At 43.7% G+C, this 12,490-nt stretch overlaps 1 protein-coding gene across 2 annotated transcripts in view; it reads left to right on the plus strand.

Moving 5' to 3' along the window:
• The first annotated feature begins 296 nt into the window (after nt 1-296).
• Nucleotides 297-12,490, plus strand: part of LATS1 (large tumor suppressor kinase 1) — a 73,118-nt gene continuing 60,924 nt past the window's right edge. The window contains exon 1 of one of the 2 annotated variants that reach the window (XM_011947377.1): nt 297-701. The gene's annotated coding sequence lies outside the window, so the exon portion shown is untranslated. Of the gene's footprint in view, nt 702-2,043; nt 2,263-12,490 lie in introns of those variants that run through there. The other variant, XM_011947378.1, reaches the window with a different exon arrangement.

Genomic DNA, 12,490 nt, shown 5'->3' on the forward strand with positions numbered 1-12,490 from the left:
CTGATTCAGAAAATACAGATGCTGGAAGCTCACAGGCTTGTTCAGGGAAAGAACGCTAAGCAAGAATAAAATCTTATTTCAAAGCGCCAAAACTCTCGAATTCTGAAGTCCACAGCAAGGTTTCCCAGAGCGACTCACAGTTGTTCCCTTGTGAGAACGTAGCTCCGTGATATGCGCATCCCTACTCGGTCCAGAGAAATAGATCAATGGGAAAAAGGATTGAATCAACGGGAGAGAGCCTTAACCCACAGCCGCGGGCGAGTCGTCTGGGCAGGGGCAGGCGGGAGCGACGTGGGGCGACGCTCACGAACGATCAGAGCGGCAGGCGACGCAATGAGGCCCGGAGGCCGCTGGCTGTGCACTACCTCGCAGCAGCCGGGCGGGCAGAAGCCCCCAGTCCTCTGCCCCCGCGCAAGCGACGCCGGGAAATGCCCACATCCGGGAAACCTGCAGCGGAGTGCGGCGGCGGCGACACTGAGTGGAAGGCAAAATGGCGGCGGCGGCGGTGTGGTGGTGTTAAGGGGAGAGCCAGGTCCTCGCGACCCCCGCGACGGGTCGCGCTGGCCCGCGGCAGCCGGCCCGCTTCTCTCCCCGCTCTGCCCCACCAGGGATACTTGGGGTTGCTGGGACGGGCTCCGGCCGCCTCGGCGTCCGCCCTCAGGCCCGTGGCCGCTGTCCAGGAGCTCTGCTCTCCCCTCCAGGTAGGTCCGGGGCCGGCGTAGCGGGTGCTCTCCTCCCTTGCTGGAGTTGGCGGGGCGGTGGCCGCCGGGGCCCACGCCCATCCCCGCTGGCGAGGGTCCAGAGGTTGCTGTGGACTGGCGGGCAGAGCCGGCCCTCTCCGGGCCTGACTTGGCTGGTTGCATTGACCCGAGCTGAGCCCTGCCCTGGGGAAGCGAGGGTTGGCCGCGCCCGGTGCTGCAGGAAGAGCCCCAGGCTTTTCGGCCTCGGAGGTGCAGGTTTGGCTGAGTCGAGCCTGTCTTGCTGGCGGCCTTGCGCCGACGGTCTCCCACCCCACCCCCAACACGCGAGTCGGCGGTGTCCAGGAGGGAAGGAACGGGAAAGGTGGTTCTGAAGGAAAATTGCAGTAAAAAGGCTACAGTTCTTTGAATCCCAGAGGGCCGTGATCCTAGGTATACCTTGGAGAAATCCTTGGAGTCTCTTACGTCTAGTTCAGTGTGATTTTAGGTTACTGTTCTTAGCTGGAAGTGGTGGGAAAGATGGAGAGGTCTTTATGGAGTAGCAGTGTGTATATAAATACAGCAAATGAAAGAACGACAATTAAGGCAACAGTGACTCTCAGATGACTTGATTTATCACTGTTCTGACTGTCAATTTCTAAGGGAACAGAATTTAATGTTTGCCAACTGATATGTTAATACGACTTTTAAAACATGTATCGTCCTCCAGAAGTTATTCGTAAATCTAGTGAACAATAAGTATAATCTCATGCACAGAAGTATATTGTATAACTCCAGTTTTGAAAATGGATTTGTTAGCGATCATGAAACTTGTCAGACCTTTATGAATTATTTATTGAAGGTTAAAATTTTTTTTATCAAATTTCCTCCATGAGGAAGAAAAGCTAGGACATTATAATTGGAATGAATGTTCTCTGCTACGAAAACAAAGCTTATCTCTGTAAAGTAGGGTAGTTGATTCCCTAAGGCAGTGGAGGAATTTGATTGAACAGTAAAAGAAGTAGCACTGTGTTAGTCCAGTTGGCTGCTACTGCAAGAAACTAGATCGTGGTCCATGCTTGGAATGGCACATTCTGTGCCTAAATATTGATTAAATATGCCTTGCTGCTCACCAAAAAATACTTCTACTACATTTTTAATGTATAATATCTGGCTTTCATTGTATAGGTCGTTTTTATTTTTGTTTTGTTTTTATTGCAAGTCCTTGTTGTTCTGTATAAATAGTCTTGGAACGGTTCTAACCCTGGTTGTTGTTATTTTAGATGTTTTATTTATGTTAATGGGAGATTGTTATACATCACAAAAGTTATTTAGTCATTGAATAACATTTTCGCCAAGTCGAAACAGCAGTCATTTTTCAGCATGAAGATACAGTGTTGCTTTCACTTTTGATCCGACAATTATTAGAAAGTGAACTGAAGAAAATATCAGTATGCAGTTTCCTTTAAAGATGGGACCTCGCTATCTTGCCTGTGCTGGATTCCAACTCCTGGGCTCCGGCAATCCTCCCACCACAGCCTCTCAAGTAGCTGAGACTACAGGTGCACTACTGCACCCAGCCAGGGTACTTTTCTGGTAAACTTAATTCAACCCAAGTTAACACTTTGAAATCTTATGTAATGGTACCATTTTTTTCCCCTAAGTTGGACAAACTAATCAGTGATACTTGTTTGTTGATGTTTGTATTTTTGATGAGGGTCTGAACTTTTTTTAAAAAAAATGGCGATTTGTCATACCAAGGCAGTTTGATTCCAGAGCTCTTACTTTAACCATGAGGTTAAAAGTCGTTGAAAGTTATGGAGGAGGTAGGTGACATGATCAGAATTGTTTATTAAGATGAATCTGGCCCCACTGTAGTGTGGGTTAAAAAGGTAAGCAGTTTTGCTTTGAAGAATTATTTTAAAAATTCTCTTTGCCTAGTAATAATTTGAATTTTCACATGTCATAGCAGCAAAGATTATTGAGATTTAGTAATGCCAGTATTAACCATACCTTGTTGTGGGGATTATAAAATTAGTATAACTTTCTAGAAGGTAGTCTGACAATAAGTATTAGAATTTTAAATATGTATTCTCTTTAATCCAGCAATTCCACTTCTGGGAATTTATTTTAAGGAAAATGCTCAGCAATGTGTGCACAAGAATTTTTATTGCAGCAATTTTTTTTTTGTTCACAATTTTTGTTATGTGCAAGGAATATGCTATATATATTATATATATGTTCATTTTATTAAACTATGAAGCATAATAAAATGAACATCCATGAACTTACCACCTGTCCTCAGAACTAGAACATTACCAGTATAATTGAAGTTATCAGTTTACAGTATTATTTTACATTAGCAAAAAAATGAGGAACAACCTAAATGTCCATCACTCAGGGATTTATAAATAATAGTACATCTGGCCAGACGTGGTGGCTCACGCCTGTAACCAGCACTTTGGGAGGCCAAGGTGGGCGGATTACCTGAGGTCTAGGAGTTCGAGACCAGCCTGGCCAACATGGTGAAACCCCATCTCTACTAAAAATACAAAAATTAGCTGGGTGTGGTGGCGCACGCCTGTAGTCCCAGCTACTTGTAAGGCTGAGGCAGGAGAATCACTTGAACCCGGGAGACAGAGGTTGCAGTGAGCCAAGATAGCACCACTGCACTCTAGCCTGCGACAGAGTGAGGCTCCATCTCAAAAATAAATAAATAAATAGATAAATAAATAAAATAAAAATAGTACATATACTTGATGAAGTTCAATATCAAGGTATTTAAAGGAATGAGGTTGAACTATCATATTTTCTCAGTTCTGAAATACCACTAACTCTAAGATAAGCCATCTATTTAGTAGCAATTTTTTAGCGGGAAGAAGGTAAACATAAAGCTTTTATTAATAATCAGTAGCATACATTTATTCGTTCAATTGTTTACTATTTTTGTCACAATAAAGTTTGAGTCTCAGCCTTATTCACATTCAGAATCTAGGATTCTTCTGAATTACTTTGGGTAGTTAATGCAACATCATGATAACAGGCTGCTTTTCATAATGCTAGTTAATTATCTTAACCTATGTTGTCTTTATGATTGTGTGTATAATTTTAAGGTATATTGAAGAATACTGGGATTTTGCTTTCCTTTTTGCTTAGTTTTTTTTTTCTTCTTAATTGAATTACTTATTGCTGGAAATTAAACAGCTTCCTCTGAAGATAACTGCAAAAGTTTTGACAGATTTTGAGTCTGTCTTACCTTTGAAAATTCTGTGATCTTGCTTGAATTTAATAATTATGCCTTTAATTGCATTGTCTATTGAATGACAGTTTGAGTGCATAATACTATATCACAATGGAATCTTTTCAAAACATTTTGTGGGCCAGGCATGGTGTAATCCCAGTATTTTGGGAAGCTGAGGCAGGAGGAACACTTGAATTCAGGAGTTTGAGACCAGCCTGGGCAACCTAGCAAGCTCTCCATCTCCATTTACAAAAGTAGTAATAGCCAGGCGGGTAGCTCATGTTTGTAATCCCAGCACTTTGGGAGGCTGAGATAGATGGATCACATGAGGTCAGGAGCTCAAGACCAACCTGGCCAACATGGCGCACCCCTGTCTCTACTAAAAATACAAAAATTAGCTGTGTGTGGTGGTGGGTACCTGTAGTCCCAGCTACTCTGGAGGCTGAGGCATGAGAATCACTTGAACTTGGGAAGCAGAGGTTGCAGTGAGCCAGAATATGGCACAACACTCCAGCCTGGGCAACAGAGTGAGACTCATGCCTATAATCCCAGCACTTTGGGAGATTGAGGCAGGTGGATCACCTGAGATCAGGAGTTCAAGACTACCCTGGCCAACATGGTGAAACCCTGTCTCTACTAAAAATACAAAAATTAGCCACACATGATGGCATATGCCTGTAATTCCAGCTACTTGGGAGGCTAAGGCAGGAAAATCACTTGAACCCGGGAGGCAGAGGTTGCAGTGAACTGAGATTGCGCCATTGCGCTCCAACCTGGGCAACAAGAGAGAAACTGCTTCTCAAAAAAAACAAACAAACAAAAACAAAACAGAAAAAAAGAAAAAACATTTTGAGTATCATATATGGTGCTGCCAATGAAAATATTACAATTGGCCAGCTATGGTGGCTCATGCCTGTAATCGCAGCACTTTGGGAGGCCAAGGCGGTTGAATCACCTGAGGTCAGGTGTTTGAGACCAGCCTGGGCAACATGGTGAAACCCCATCTCTACTAAAAGTACTAAAAATTAGCCGAGTGTGGTGGTGGACGCCTGTAATCCCAGTTACTTGGGAAGCTGAGGCAGGAGAATTGCTTGAACCTGGGAGGTGGAGTTTGCAGTGAGCCGAGATGGTGCCATTGCACTCCAGCCTGGGCAACAGAGTGAGACTCTGTCTCAAGAAAACAAAAAAAGAAAATAATACAATTGAGATAACAAAGAGATTTTGGCTTTTATTTTGTGGTTAAGTTAGGCATGTGCAATGACTGCTACTCTAGAACTTCTCTGCTTTGGAGGGGAGATTGGACCTTGATTTATTTGGAAGGAACTCTCAGCCATTGTTTTAATTATCATCCCTGGCCACCTGTGAAGTGTGTGTTGGGTGAGTATACTCTCTTTGGAAGGTACAAATCTTTCTCAACTAGCTTATTGCTCATAGAAGTTGGGGGCCCAAGGGTTGATCTTAAGATATACTCTATTTATTTATTATAATTTTTTTTTTTCTGGGACAGAGTTTTGCTTGGACTCCAGCCCATGCTGGAGTGTAGTGGCAAAATCACGGCTCACTACAGCCTTGACCTCCTGGGCTCTATTGATCCTCCCACCTCAATTGATCCTCCCATCTCAGTCTCTCCAGTAGCTGGTACTGCAGGTGCACACCAACATACTTAGCTGATTTTTTAAATTTTTTCTAGAGATAGGGTCTCACTTTGTTGCCCAGGCTAGTCGCAAATACCTGGGCTCAAGAGATCCGCCCACTTCAGCCTCCAAAAGTTTTGGGATTACAGGCATGAGCCACTGTACCTGGCCCTAAATTTTAGAAATATTAAAATGTGGCCGGGCGCGGTGGCTCAAGCCTGTAATCCCAGCACTTTGGGAGGCCGAGACGGGCGGATCACAAGGTCAGGAGATCGAGACCATCCTGGCTAACACGGTGAAACCCCGTCTCTATTAAAAATACAAAAAAACTAGCCGGGCGAGGTGGCGGGCGCCTGTAGTCCCAGCTACTCCGGAGGCTGAGGCAGGAGAATGGCGTGAACCCGGGAGGCAGAGCTTGCAGTGAGCTGAGATCCGGCCACTGCACTCCAGCCTGGGTGACAGAGCGAGACTCCGTCTCAAAAAAAAAAAAAAGAAATATTAAAATGTAGAAAAGCATGCTTAGAATCAAACAAACATGACACTGGCTGGGCATGGTGGCTCACGCCTGTAATCCCAGCACTTTGGGATGCCGAGATGGGAGGATCGCTTGAGGCCAGGAGTTTGAGACCAGCCTCGTCAACATAGCGAGACCCTCATCTCTATTAAAAAAGAAAAGGGAGAATAAAAGATAAAATGTTGCTGGGCGCAGTGGCTCACACCTGTAGTCCCAGCACTTTGGGAGGCCAACAAGGGCGGTCTCCTGAGGTCAGGAGTCCGAGACCAGCCTGACCAGCATGGAGAAACTCTGTCTCTACTAAAAATAGAAAATTAACTGGGTATAGTGGCACATGCCTGTAATCCCAGCTACTTGGGAGGCTGAGGCAGGAGAATTGCTTGAACCCGGGAGGTGAAGGTTGCGGTGAGCCAAGATCACACCATTGCACTCCAGCCTGGGTGACAAGAGCGAAACTCCGTCTCAAAATAAATAAATAAATAAATAAATGACACCTATTACTGTGGAAAGATGTTCATGGTGTTACGTTATTCCTTTGCTAACAAATTGGGCCCTGATTAGTAATAGAGGCAAGATTCTTGGATCCTATGGTCCACCTGCCCAGTAATCTCTTAATCGGGTCCAGATATGGTGAAGTAATGTGTCCTGTGTGCTGCGTGTGTGCGCACTCTGTCTGTCTGTCACTCACTGTGTCTGTTTCTCTCTATCTCCCTTCCTTTTCTCTTCCCCTCACTCACTCACCGTAGTACACAAGGGCCACAGTAAGCGCTCTTCCTAGAAAAAGAGAATCATGGAAGATAAGCAGCAAATGCTGATCTGTAATCTGAAATCTCCTAGTCAGATTTTGTGTAAGCAACCAGCCCTGGAGGTTGGGGAGATTGGACCTTAATTTATTTGGAAGGAACTCTCTCATCCATTGTTTTAATTATCATCCTTGGCCACCTGCGAAGTGTGTGTTGTACCTTCCCTTTGGAACGTACAGATCTTTCTCTTTCTTTTCTTTTCTTTTTTTTGAGACGGAGTCTCGCTCTGTAGCCCACTAGCTTATTGCTCATAGAAGTTGGGGGCCCAAAGGTTTTAAATTTTGAACAGAAAAAAAGAGTTTTTTAGTATGAACTTGAGGATGATTTAAGAAAAAAAAAAATTTCTTTTCGTTTTTTGAGACGGAGTATCACCCTGTCACCCAGGCTGGAGTGCAGTGGCACAATCTCGGCTCACTGCAACCTCTGCCTCCCAGTTTCAAGTGATTCTTCTGCCTCAGCCTCCTGAGTAGCTGGAACTACAGGCACACACCACCATGCCCAGCTAATTTTTGTATTTTTTAGTAGAGACGAGGTTTCACCATATTGGCCAGGCTGGTCTCGAACTCCTGACCTCATGATCCACCCGCCTCGGCCTCCCAGAGTGCTGGATTAGAGATGTGAGGCACCGTGCCGGGCCAAAAAATACATTTTTTTTAACAAAACAGTTTCTTTAAGTTAGTAAGCCTCTTCCGATCTGTTTGGTTTCCATCAATTCTGTGTATCAGTAACCACAACCGAAGTTCGCATATATTGGTAAACTCATCCAAAGATTTAAGAGCGTCTATTCTGCCTCTCATTTGGTTATTTGAGGCTATTAGGTTTGACAGGAAGGCTACATCTTTAATATGGTCTTAACCACAGAAGCACTAGTTAGCTAATGGGTTTCAGTAGGCATCTGTGCTCAGTCTTTTAATCCTGCCTGTAGGGGTCTAGCTGCAAACTCCTTTTCCAGTCCTTCAAGGCTTTACATTTCTGAACTTTTTCTATTCTCTTCTGTTTTTGCTTTCAAATCTGCTACTTCCTTCTTGAACTCATCATTTACTTATAATACTTGCCAAATATCTAATAGCAGCTAATACTCAGTTCCAAAATCCTCTTTGCCAAACTCTTTTATAAGACTACAAGGTCAGTAGCCTCTTTGTATGCTCACTGACCTTATAGTTGTATGAAAAGTTATTATAGGCAACAGCTTTACCAGATATTTTGCCACTATGAAACATGATCCTCCATCTTTCCAGCCTCTGGTATCTGTTTCCTCTCAGCCCTCAGCCTGACCACTAAGGCAGTATCACTAAGGTAGGACTGCATAGGTTTTTATTGTAGCAGCACCTCACTTCCAGGTACCAGTTTGCTGTATTAGGATAATGAAACACTGAATATACAGATGGACAATGGCCAGATCATGTACGAAACTAGAACTCTGACCCATGACCTATGTAGCAGTAGGCCCAAACAGTCAGGACTTGGTCAGTAATTACCAGCTTCCCTAATTTTTGTGCCTACTTCCAATTTGGAACAACTCAGAGAAAGCCAGATATGCTTCCCAAACCAACCACATAGGATACCCCGCTTCCAGTGTCGACGAAGGGTCAAACTCTGTAAAATATTTTAAGAGATCTATTCTAAGCCAAATATGAGTGGCCATTGCCCCATGACACAGCCCTCAGGAGCTCCTGAGAACATGTGCCCAAGGTGATCAGACTACATCTTGGTTTTATACATTTTAGGGAGATGTAAGACATCAGTCAGTGTATGTAAGATGTACATTGGTTAGGTCCAGAAAGGAAGACAACTTGAAGCAGATGGCTTCCAGGTCGTAGGTAGATTCACAGATTTTGTGATTGGCAGTTGGTTGAAAGAGTTGTTACTGTCTAAAGACCTAGAATCAATAGAAGGGAGTATCTAGGTTAAGATAAGCAGTTGTGGCCGAGCACAGTGGCTCATGCCTGTAATCCCAACACTTTGGGAGGCCAAGGCACCTGGATCACAAGGTCAGGAGTTCAAGACCAGCCTGACTAACATAGTGAAACCCATCTCTACTAAAGATACAAAAATTAGCTAGGCATGATAGTGTGCACCTATGATCCCAGCTACTCAGGAGGCTGAGGCAGGAGACTCACCTGAACCTGGGAGGCGGAGATTGTGGTGAGCCAAGCTCAAGCCACTGCATTCCAGCCTGGGCAACAGAGTGAGACTCCATCTGAAAAAAAAAAAAAAAAAAAGGATAAGGGGTTGTGGAGCCCAGCGTTCCCATTATGTAGATAGAATCAATAGGAAGGAATATCTGAGTTAAGGTAAGGGATTGTGGAGACCAAGGTTCCCATTATGTAAAGGAAGCCTCCAGGTGGCAGGCTTCAGAGATAATACATTGTAAATGTTTCTTATCAGGGTTGATTCTCTCCGGGATCAGGCAAAAGGCCTGAGAAAGGAAGGGAATTATCTTCAGAATGTAGATTTTCCCCACAAGAGACAGCTTTGCAGTACTGTTTGAAGATATGGCAAAAGAAACATAATTTAGGGTCAAATACTTGGATTTCTTTCAGGGCCTGCCATCTGTCATGTGATACTATGCTAGAGTCAGGCTGGAATTGGGTATCTTATTGCTACAGAGAGTCTGTTTTGTCAGTCTTAAGATTTGTTTTAATGTTAATGCTAGTCAGCTTTGCCTGAATTCCAAAAGGAAGGGGGAATAATGAGGCATGGCCAAACTCCACTTTCCATCATGGCTGGAACTAGTTTTTCAGGTTAACTTTCAAATGCTCTTGGCTGAGAGGAGGGGTTCATTCAGAAGGTTGAGGGACTTAGAATTTTATTTTTGGTTTACACCAGTTCGCCCACCTCCAGTTTCCCATGTCAGCAACCTACAATCAGAGCATACCTGAAGTCTTCCCCCCTTTTTTAGCATAAAGATTTCCCACTCCTCTTCTTGCCTTTGAATCTTTGCCAAGCAAAGTTGACAGTGGCTGACTCCCTACCTGTATAGTAAGATCTGATCAAATAGCCTCTGCTTGCTTCCATTTGGGCGATCTTTGTCTATTTTCACAATATTATTAGACAGTTTTATGGTAACAAATCCCCAAATATCAATGACTTAATACAACAGAAATGTTTCTCTTGCTCAGAGTTCAGTGGGAGTCAGTAGGGCTCTCTATCCAGTGGCTTAGGGACCCACCTTCCTTCCATATTGTCAAGCCACCATTCAAAGTGTAACCTACATTGTCATTAAAGCAGGAAAACTGAAGCAAAGTGACTTTTAACTGCCTCAGTCCAGAATTGAGATATGTTACGTCTGTTCATCCAGCTTTGGCAGAATCTGGGAAATGGAGTTGAGTACTGTATGTGAATATAGTCTCTGCCACAATATATTTACCAAAAGCAATTGGCTAAAGATATACACAATTCCTCCATTTCAGTGTTTTTGAAATCAGAAGATATAGGTTATCTTACAATTGAAATTTTTTTTTTTTGAGACTGTGTCTCACTCTGTCGCCCAGGCTGGAGTGCAGTGGTGCAGTCTCGGCTCACTGCAACCTCTGCCTCCGTGGTTCAAGCGATTCTCCTGCCTCAGCCTTCCCAGTAGCTGGGACTACAGGTGCCTGCCACCATGCCCGGCTAATTTTTGTATTTTTAATAGAAACGGGGTTTCACCATATTGACCAGGCTGGTCTCGTACAATTAAACTTGAAATGAATATTCAAATATAATGCTTCTGTTATTTCCCCTGATAAATGAAGTGATATTGTTTGATGGAAATAATAGTTTCTTCAAAATAAATCCTGTGTGTTTTTATTGCATATATTTAAATAAGAATTTGTAGCAGAACCATTCTGGGATCCAGTCATTTCCTTTCCTTTTTTTTTCTTTTTTAACTCTCTATTTTGGAAAACTTCAAGAATACAAAAAAGTAGAGAGAAAGGTCAAGGCAGTAGGATTGCTTGATGCCAGGAGTTCAAGACCAGCCTCGGCAACATGGTGAGCCCCTGTCTCTACAAAATAAATAATAAGAAGAAAGAGACTAGTACAGTGAACCCTCATATACCCATTACTCAGCTACAACAGTTTTCAACAAATGACAACTTTTGTCTCATTTATATCCCCAACCCCTTCAGCACACAACCAAATTATTTTGAAATAAATTCCAGACATTATTTATTTTATCCACAGGTATTTTCAACATGTAGATGATAGAAATATGCTTAAAGTAAGTTTTCAGTTATTTATTTATTTATTTATTTATTTATTTATTTAGAGGCGGAGTCTCGCTCTGTCGCCCGGACTGGAGTGCAGTGGCCGGATCTCAGCTCACTGCAAGCTCCGTCTCCCGGGTTTACGCCATTCTCCTGCCTCAGCCTCCGGAGTAGCTGGGACTACAGGCGCCCGCCACCTCGCCCGGCTAGTTTTTGTATTTTTAATAGAGACGGGGTTTCACCGTGTTAGCCAGGATGTTCTCGATCTCCTGACCTCGTGATCCGCCCGTCTCGGCCTCCCAAAGTGCTGGGATTACAGGCTTGAGCCACCACGCCCGGCTCAGTTATTTAAACCTAAAACACATTGTCACACATATACCAGAACTCAGTCCTTTCTCTGACCTTTGTGCAGTCAATGTTAGGAGTTACATCAGAGTATAGGACTAGAGAATGAATCTTTCTGGTCCAGCATTTTCTAATGTATACTGCATGGAATGTGAATCTCATGAAATATTATGGGGGGAGTTCTTGTCTTGAACTCCTTACCTCAAGTGATCCTTCCACCTGGGCCTCCCAAAGTATTGGGATTACAGGCGTAAACCCCCGAGCCCCCATTGTCTTCTCATAATTCCCCATGATTACGTAAAAGAATGAGATGTCCGGCCAGCCACAGTGGCTCACACCTGTAATCCCAGCACTTTGGGAGGCCGAGGCAGGCGGATCATGAGGTCAGGAGTTCGAGACCAGCCTGACCTACATGATGAAACTCCATCTCTACTAAAAACACAAAAATTAGCCGGGCATGGTGGTATGTGCCTGTGATCCCAGCTACTCAGGAGGCTGAGGCAGGAGAATTGCTTGAACCAGGGAGGCAGAGGTTACAGTGAGCCAAGATTGCCCCACTGCACTCTAGCCTGGGTGACAGAGCGAGATTCTGTCTTCAAAAAAAAAAAATGAGATGTTCAATTTTGTGTATTATGATCCCATTTTGGTTAATAGTAGTATATGTTAGAATATTCAGTATTAATATTGATGATTATTAGTTTCCTGTGTCTTATGTAACAAATCACTGTAAACCTGATGGCTTAAAACAACGTAAATTTATCCTCTTAGAGTTCTGGAGGCCAGAAGTCTAAAATCAGGGCATTAGCAAGGCCAGTTCTCCTCCAGAAGCTCTAGGAGAGAAGCTGTCCCTTGCCACTTCCAGCTTCTGTTGGCTGCTTACATCCTTGGCTTCTGACTTCATCATCACATTGCCTCCCGTTTTCTGTGTGAATCAGACCTCCTTCTCTCTCTCAAAAGGACACTTGTAATTGCATGTGGGACTTACCCTGTTAATCCATGACAATCGCTTAATCTCACAATCCTTAATCACATCTGCAACATCCCTTTTTCCAAATAAGATAACATTTACAAGTTCCAGAGAAGATTAGG

Source organism: Colobus angolensis, unplaced genomic scaffold, assembly GCF_000951035.1.
Source record: "Colobus angolensis palliatus isolate OR3802 unplaced genomic scaffold, Cang.pa_1.0 Scaffold263, whole genome shotgun sequence".
Classification (NCBI taxonomy): domain Eukaryota; kingdom Metazoa; phylum Chordata; class Mammalia; order Primates; family Cercopithecidae; genus Colobus; species Colobus angolensis.